At 45.9% G+C, this 9,191-nt stretch overlaps 1 long non-coding RNA gene across 2 annotated transcripts in view; it reads left to right on the top strand.

The window, feature by feature from the left end:
• The first annotated feature begins 1,868 nt into the window (after positions 1-1,868).
• LOC140483951 (uncharacterized) overlaps positions 1,869-9,191 on the top strand; it is a 28,571-nt gene continuing 21,248 nt past the window's right edge. Inside the window, exons 1-2 of one of the 2 annotated variants that reach the window (XR_011962075.1) lie at positions 1,869-2,496; positions 2,637-2,743. This is a non-coding gene — a long non-coding RNA (uncharacterized lncRNA). Of the gene's footprint in view, positions 2,744-9,191 lie in introns of both variants that reach the window. The other variant, XR_011962074.1, reaches the window with a different exon arrangement.

The raw sequence follows: 9,191 nt of genomic DNA, 5'->3' as shown, positions 1-9,191 counted from the left end.
GATTTAGAGGGATAAGGGTGAACCGCTGGCAAATGGGACTCCATTAATGCTCTCCGTTATTGGTCAATGCATTGAATACAGAAGCTGGGATGTCATATTGTGGCTGGACAGGACATTGGTTAAGCCACTTCTGGAATTCTGTTTTCAGTTTGAATTTTCCTGTTCTGGGAAGGATGTTGTGAAACTTGAAAAGGTTTGGACAAGATTTACAAAAACGTTGCCAAGATTGGAGGATTTGGCCGACAGGGAGAGGCTGAATAGGCTGGGGCTATTTTCTCTGGAGAGTCAAAGACTGAGAGGTGACTTCATGGAGATATATAAAATCACGAGGGGTGTGAATAAGGTGAGCAGCCGGGGTCCTATTTCCTCAGGTTAGGTGGGTCCAAAACTAGAGCACCTGGGTTTAAATTGAGAGGGGAAACATTTAAAAGGGATCTAAAAGGCAACGTTTTCAAGCTGAGTGTGGTGTGTGTATGGGAGGGGTTACCAGATGAAGTCGTGAAGGCTGAAAAATCACAACATTTAAAAGGCTTCCAATTGGGTCCATGAATAGGAAGGGTTTTGATGGATACAGGCCAATAGCTGGTAAATGGGAATCCATTCGTTTAGGATTCCTCGTTGGCATGGACGAATTGGACCGAAGGTCTGTTTCTTTGATCCTAATAAATTAAGATGCATTCCTCTATTTTGTGGCGAGCTAGCTGAAGCAAACATAAATATCCTTGGAGCTGAGAAGGTGAAGCAGTGATTTCGACCTGGTGCAGATTTGGTTCCAAGGTCTTGAATTTGCAGAGAGAGAGAGGAATTGTTAGCACTGTCACAATTTTTAGTAACTACTTTCAAGTAATTGGCAAATAATACAAGGTGAAAATGTGAATACTATTTTCCTCAGTAAGTTCTGAGCATCTGGAACAGTCTGAACGACACAGATTCAGCAGGTATTCTGAAACAGACTTGGAATTTTACTTTTTAAGGTAAGATTTGGGGGGCCGTGGGCACATGGGAGGGGACTTGGGACCGACTTGCAGCATCTCCAGAGGGAGAGAATACAGCCCCAATGGGCTGAATAGCCCCCAGCCCCTGTGCTCTGTGATACAGCCCCATTCACTGTGAATGATGGAGCTCATCCCAGGGCAGAGACAGGGAGGAACCAACCACTCTCAATCGGCGCCAGCTTAATTAACGACAGCTCCAGACCAATAGGAGAGGTTGTGTGGTCCTGCAGCCAATGGGAGTGAATGAGGGGTGTGGCCAGCAAGACAGCGCCTGTCCATGAGCTGTGCAGATGCCGTGTCACTGTTTGGGGTTGGGAGAGACAGCAGAGACTGGGACAGAGGCTGTGGGACCTGAATTACAAACTCCCGGTAAATTAAAACCAAAAGAACTGCAGAAGATGTAAATCAGAAACAACAACCAGGAGGTTCTGGAAAAGCTCAGCAGGTCTGGCAGCATCTGTGATGAGAAATCAGATAAAGTTTCAGACCCAGTGTCCCTTCCTCAGGACAGATATTACTGAGAAAACAAGTCAGTTTTAGTGCAGAAGTTAGTGTGGGGGGAGGATAAAAGGAGTAAACGATAGGTGGGGATAGAGTGAGAAGAACGGTTGGGTAAAGGAGTGGATAACAATCTGTCTGGGGGAGGATGATTAGCTGTTAATGGAGACCTTTAGTGGCTAACTATAGGTAGTGTGTAATGGCAGACTGTGAGAACTGGTGTGTGGGGTAGGGGGCTACGACATGAGGTTGTTAACTTATGGTTAGCATCAATGAAGTAAACACAATGACTGCAGATGCTGGAAAGCAAATAGTGGATTAGTGGTGCTGGAAGAGCACAGCAGTTCAGGCAGCATCCAACGAGCAGCGAAATCGACGTTCGCTGCTCGTTGGATGCTGCCTGTTCTGCTGTGCTCTTCCAGCACCACTAATCCAACTCATGGTTAGCCACTAGCTGTCTCCATTGTGAGCTGTTCCCCACCTATATCACTCCACGATTGGAGCTGCCGAGGACACGAACCTTTGGAATATCCTCCCTAACTCCCTCTCTCCGCCTTAAAGATGTATCTAAAAATCGTTCTCTTTAATCAACGTTTCCATCATTCGTGAAGCATTTGAGGAGATTTGTCAATGTGAAAGGCTCCATACAATGCAGGTAGTTGTTGTTATTGTCTGACCTCAGGAGAAACAGGGATGAGCCCTCTCTCTCTCATACCTGATGAACAGCAGTAAAAGCAGGAAGCACTGAGCATGCTCCAGCCCACAGTGGGCTTCGGATTATTGATATCAGCGCAGGACCAATAAGAGTGGGGGAACTGTGGCTAGAGGTGCTCGTTGGTCCTTCAACCAATCAGAATGAATGAGGGGCGGGGCAATACTCAACCACGTGATAAACTTCACTGACAGCACAGTGTTGTTGTGACCAAGGCATTGGAAATGTGTGAAGGTGCAGGGCAGGGGGAAGGAAAAACATATTGACCAGGAAGAGGAGGAAATTTTCATGGTATGGGATGAGAGGTTTTACAGAACTTGGTGCACGTAGTAAAACACAAATTTAAAAATCCCAAATTCTGCACCATTTTCCCTCCCGATAATGCATTTTGCACTCCCTGAAATATCAACTATGTGTTTCTCCGTCCACAGATACCAGTGATCAGTGCTAAAGCCCGATTGCCTGTGGAGAAGGTGATGTTTGACTTCCTTGTACAGCTACAGTTCGTGTGGTGAAGGTGCTCCTACAATGTGTTTGGGTAAGAGCTGTTATAGATTATTCACTCAGCGACAGTGAAGAATTGACAAAATGTGTGCAAATCAACAACAGTTGTTTTTTTTTATCATGTTTATAATTCCACAGACATATGATTGAGAACTTGTGACATAAGGCCACAGCTGGAGATATTAGGTCAGGTGATCAAAAGAATTGCCAAATAAGCAGGTTTTCAGGAATACCTTAAAGGAGGAAAGCAAGTCTGAGGGGGTGAGGGTGGGAATTCCATACCGTGTTGCCTTGGCAACGGTAGAAACAGCTAGACAGGTGAAGCATTGATTAAACATATCGTTGGGAGTCTGAAAGAAAATGAGTTGTCGGGGTCTCGCAGGTTGTGTGGTTCAGGGAGACAGGGATGTTCACAGCCAGGAATTACATCAAGGGTGAGAATTTTAAATTGTTGCTTGTTAATAGGAGCCTTTTGATGAATCAACAAGTTTTGGTACAAGTGAGCGCTTGGGCAGGAGGGTTTTAGATACTCTTGAGATTACATGTAAGTTGAATGTGGGAGGCTGGCCAGGAGTGTGTTTGGATAATGAAGTCTGGAGATAACACAAGGATGGACGAGTATTTCAGTAAATGAGCTGAGACTAGGGTGGAGTTGGGTGATGTCACTAATGTAGGAATAGTGCTTTTGGAGTTGGGCTGCTCCTCCTCCTCATCACTCCCCCTCCCCAGTTCACAGATATTGTTCCTTGTTCTACCTGTCTGTCTTTTCTGGTTATGTCCTTCTCTCCCATTCTGCTACAAACTAATATTTGACCCCACCGTTGTTGCAAAAACCTACTCCATCTTGACTCTCCCTTTCCTTTCTGAATTCCTTGTATTTGGTGTCCTTGGTCCCTCCTGTTTCCCACCTACATACTGCCAGGAGGTGACATTGTCCAAGAGCACCGTGTTAGGTTTCCCATGTACACTGACAATGCCCAGCTCTCCCTCCCCATCATCCCTCTCCATTACTCAGTTATCAAACTGCTCATCACGCTCCCACTGCGGGATTGGCTGCAATTTCCTGCAACCGAATGTTGCAATGGTTAAACCCATTGCCTTCAGTTGCTATTCCAAATTCATTTCCCTTACTGCTGAGCCCCTCCCTCTCCCTGGGAACTGTCTGAGGCAGAACCACACTCTTGACAATATTGCTCTCATATCTGACCCTAAGGTGACCTTCTGATCAGACATCTACACAATCACAAACACCAGGAATTACAATCTCTTAAAATGTTGCTTGTCTCCACCTCACCCCAGCTCCATTGCTTATGAAACCCCTGACCTGTGTCGGTGTTGCCTTAAACTTGACGAATCCAAAACAGAATCCGTGATTCTGTGACTGACCCAGAATCTGGTTCCAGACTCCCTCATGATGAGAAACATCCTCTCAGTATTTACCCTGTCAAACTCCTTAAGAATCCTACATGTTACAATGAGATCCCCTCTCATTCTTCCCAAATCCAGTGAGTAGAGTCCCAACTTCTTCAGCCTTTTCTTAAAAAATAATCCCTGCAAACCAGGGTTCATCCCAGTCAATCTTCTGTGAAATGCCTCTGATGAAATGATGTATTTCCTTAAATAAAGGGACCAAACCTTCTGTCATTACTCCAGATGTGGTCTGACTCGCACTTTATAAAGTTCCTCTCAGGTATATACTCCAAACAACTCCCTTTAAACTTGCACAGATGTTGTTGGAAATGCGCAGAAGATCATGCAGCATCTGTGAAGAAAAATCAGTTAAAGTTTCGGGTCTGGTCACCCTTCCTCAGATACGTTAACTCTAATTTCTTTTCACAGATGTTGCTAGACCTGCTGACCTTTTCCAGAAACTTCTGTTTCTCTTCCTGGTTTACAGCATCTTCAGTTGTTTCGGTTTTCATATCCTTGAAACTTGCCATCTCTCTTATAGAATTTGTCATTTCCACCTTGGAAAAAAGATTCACATTTGTTTGGTCTCCCCTACCCTGAGGAAAAAAGAAACCATGACTAGTCACCCTATCATTGCTCCTCATAACTTTATAAAGTTCAATAAAGCCACCTAAAGTGTCCAGTGCTGCAGGGAAATAGCCTCAGCCGATTCAGCCTCTCCCTATGGTTCACGTGTTCCAATACTTGCAACACCCTAGTAAAAGCATTCTGAACTCTTGCAAGTTTCCCAACATCTTTCCTATAACAGGGAGACTGGAATTGAAAGCAGTCTGGGGATTCCAAAAGTGGCCGAGCCAATAAACCGTACAACCGAACCATGATCTCCCAACTCCTATACTCAATGCACTGCCCAATACCAGCTAGCATACCGCACACCACCTTCACTGACCTGTCTACCTTCAACCACACTTTCAAGGAACTGTCAACCCACACTGCATGGTCTTTTTGTCTGTCAACACTTCCCAGGAACTTGTCATTCAGAGGTTGAGTCCTATTCTGGTAACATCTTTCTGAAATCAGGGAGACCACAATTGAATGTAATATTCTAAAACTGGCCTCCCCAATGCCCGACTCAGCCACAACGTGCCCTCCTAACCCCTATACTCAGTGACAGAATCCCTACAGTGTGGAAGCAGGCCTTTCGGCCCATGGGACCATACCAACCATCGGAACAGCATTCCACCCTAACTCTGTACCCTACCATTACCCAAAGCTCATCCAGCTAACCTGCGTGTCTTTGGATTGTGGGAGGAAATTAAGAGCACCCAGAGGAAGCCCACGCAGACACACAGGGAGAATGTGCAAACACCGCACAGACAGTGGAATCGAACCAGAGTCCATTTATTGGTCAGCGCATTCCATTCAATGTTAGTGTCCCAAATGCCATGTTCAGCACCTGATCTCTCTGAAACTCTACTTTCCAAGAACTAAGCAGTTGTTCTGAGCTCTTCGGAGGGAATTAAGGTCAGGATGAGAAAACAGGAACTGGGTTGAGTTTTAGATCTACAAAATGACTCTCCATCTTTCCACTCTGTTTCTCCCCCTCCCCCCACTCTGTCTGTTCCCCACGCTCTGTCTCCCCACCCCCCAACAGTCTGTTCTCTTTCTCCCCCCTGTCTGTCTGTCTCTTCCCCCTACCTCTGTTGGTCTCTGCCCCCCCCCCTTCCCCCTGTCTGTTCCCCTCCTCTCTAAACCCACTTTCTGTCCCCATCTATCTCTGTGCCACCCCTTTCTATCCCCCCCCTCTCTTTCCCCACCCATTTCTGACCCACCCTTCTCGATCCAACCACCCTCTGTCTGCCGACCCTCCTTCCCAGTCCCCTAGTTCTGTACTCCCCCACTGCAGGGCAAATATCTTGTCTATTTACCCTATCCATGCCCAGCCTGATTTTAAAAATCTCTTTAGGTCACCACTCAGCCTCTGCCGCTCCAGGGAAAACAGCCTATCCAACCCTGGCAACATGCTATAATTCTTTTCTGACCTCTTTAAAGTTTAAGAACATCCACCTGATAGGAAGGAGAACAGAATTAAATCGAATATTGATTCGGCAACTTTTGCAATGTCCTCTACAGTCACAATATGTCATCCTAACCCCTATACTCAATGCTCTGACTGATAAAGACAGGCAGACCAACTGCTGCCTTCACTATCCTATCGACTTGCTACTCTACTGTCAAGGAACTATGAACCTGCACTCCAAGGACTCTTTGTTTAGCAGCACTCACCAGGAACTTACTATTAACTGTATAAGTCCTGCTAAAGTTTGCTCTTCCAAAATGCAGCAGCTCGCATTTTTCTAAACTGAACTCCTCAGCCCATTCACCCATCTGATCCAGATCCTCTTGTACTCTGAGGTAATCTTTTTCCCTGCTACTACATCTCCCATTTTGGTGTCATCTGCAAACTTACTTACAATACCTCTTATGTTCACATCCAAATCATGGATATAAATGATGAAAAGTAGTGGATCCAGCCCCGATCCTTGTGAGACTCCACTGGTCACAGGCCTCCAGCCTGAAAAGCCCCCTCTGCCTTCTACCTTCGGGCCAGTTCTGTACTCCATGCGATCTAACCTTGCTGACCAGTCTCCCATGAGGAACCTTGTCAAACACGTTACTGAAGTCCATGTAGATCATGTCCATGCTCTGACCTCAGCAATCCTCTTTGTTACTTCTTCAAAAAAACTGAGTCAAATTCATGAGATATGATTTCCCATGCACAAGGCTGTTATTGGTATCCAGGATTTAACTCTGTACATTGGGGTCTGCGTTGCCCAGTTATAGGTGTTAATATTCTGGATGAAGTTCAAGGACGCCAGCATTTTCTCAGTGAGTCTGTATTGAGTCTTGTTCATGTCACCAACACAGGGGAGTTCCTTTTGAAAGGCAGTCCTTGTATCCCTTGCCCACCAGGAAATAGTGTACGTGTCCTTACCTCTGGATCAGGAGGATCAGGCTCAGAGTTGAGTAACAGCATCTTTGAAGAGGCTGATTAGTAAACCTGCCCAAGCCACCAGGCCATACTGTCTCCCAGCTGTCCCTGCCTGAGCCTCCAAACAGACCCTTCCTGTAGTTTCTCTCCTGTCAGACTCTCCCATTGCTCAGTTTGTCCAGGATCCCCTCCTGCTGCTGCACTGCTCCTGTCCCTCACTGACCTGTCCATCCCCCAGTGTTCACCACATTCATTCATTGTTTACAATCTCGTTGTCCCAGTTCTCCAGCCCCGCCCCCTCCACCCTATAGAGACAGCTCAGTGGTTGGCACTGCTGCCTCACAGCACCAGGTACCCGGGTTCGATTCCGGCCACGGGCGACTGTCTGTGTGGGGTTTGTGCATCCTCCCACAATCTAAAGATGTGCAGGGCAGGTGAATTGGCCATTCGAAATTGCCCATAGTATTGATTAAATTAGTTAGGGGGCATAGGTCTGTGTAAGTTACTGTTTGCAGGGTCGGTATAGACTTGTTTGGCCGAAGGGCCTGTTTCCATACTGTAGGGATTCTGATATATTGGGCAGCAGCTGCTGTCAATCACCTGGACTCCTGTATGATCGGGAGCTCGTGCTGTAGGAGGGGAGACAAGTGCATGGGTGCAGTGCTGGCAATTGTGGGATTATGCACAGTATAGGTCAGTGCCTGGGAAGGAGGCTGTGGGTGTGAGGGATTAATCTATCATTAGCAGCTTCATCCCTCTGGGAGCAGGACCCAGAGGAATGGCCCTTCTCTTGCTACCCTGATATGTGATCAGACTATCAGTGGTGCAGCGTTTTGCAGAAAGTTATTAGAACTCTTTTGTGAAGATTCAGGGTTGTTATGGAAAGGGACAAGGATGGGCCTGCAATTAGAATTCTAATTTGGCTCATTTTAGTAAGATGGGTCTTGGCCAGAGTGTGCAGGAAGCTGTGTATGCAGGATGGTTCTCATCAGGAGCTAGGAAACTGGATTCGAAGAGAGAGTGTGTGAGAACTGGATGTGGAGGAAAGGAGTGGGGGGATTGGTTTGGATTTCAGTTCACAGAAGAGAGAAACTGTGAGACTGAGGTTTAAAGCTTTGGGGGAACAAGGAAACTACAGTTTAATACTACAATTGTCTTATGAATTTCCATCCTGTATTAACAGTGGTAACTTGTGTGCTCTGTTGTATGGTACTGAAAGGGTGGATTTGCGGATGAGAAATACAAATTGAACTTCATGGTCAAATCTGATAGTTACTTGATCCGTGCCGATCTGAATATCATTGGCCTTTTCATCTGGATGGAAAGGTGTGCATTCTGTCCGTGGGCAAATATTTCAAATCTCAATGTGACTGGAAAAGTACTGAGACACAGCCAAGTCCATGTCAGCGTGGTGAGTGTGGAGAGAGAGTTCATTTGTTTTTGAAAGTCTGAAAAATCATGGCACATTTCCCAGGAACAATGAAGCCACAACTTTGCTTTGTAGAAGGACAAGTCTTTAATTAACCATGCAACCAGAAAGACACAAGGATACCTGCACCATGAGGAACACTATGAAAACGGGATTGTTGTAAAGGGGTTCATTCTCGATCATGGATTGTAATCCATTGGCATTGTCCCGTCGGTTCCAGCCCCGCAGGGAAACACTGGAAATATGATGGATGTAATGGAGGTTTCAGTTATTAAACTGTAAAAAGTGCAGAACAATTTACAAGGATGTTACCAGGGCTCAGGGGTCTGAGTTATAGGGAGATGTTGGACAAGGGAGGATTTTATGTTTGGAGCAGAGGAAACTGAGGGGATTCTTTTCTAGAAGTGTATAAGACCATGAGAGGCATGGATAAGGTGAATGCACTCAGTCTTTTTCCCAGGAACTCAAGGATTGGACGGCTTGATTGGATCAGTTGAAGGTTAGAGGAGAAAGAATAAAAGGGAAGCTGAGGGGCAACTGTTTTACACAGAGGGTGGTATGTATATGGAATGAGCTGCCAGTGGAAATGGTTCAGGCAGGAACACTCACAACAGGTAAAAGACATTTGGACAAATACATGGATAGGAAAGG

Source organism: Chiloscyllium punctatum, chromosome 12, assembly GCF_047496795.1.
Source record: "Chiloscyllium punctatum isolate Juve2018m chromosome 12, sChiPun1.3, whole genome shotgun sequence".
Classification (NCBI taxonomy): domain Eukaryota; kingdom Metazoa; phylum Chordata; class Chondrichthyes; order Orectolobiformes; family Hemiscylliidae; genus Chiloscyllium; species Chiloscyllium punctatum.
Note: the sequence above shows the minus strand (reverse complement) of the source record. Positions and strands in the feature narration are given on the sequence as shown.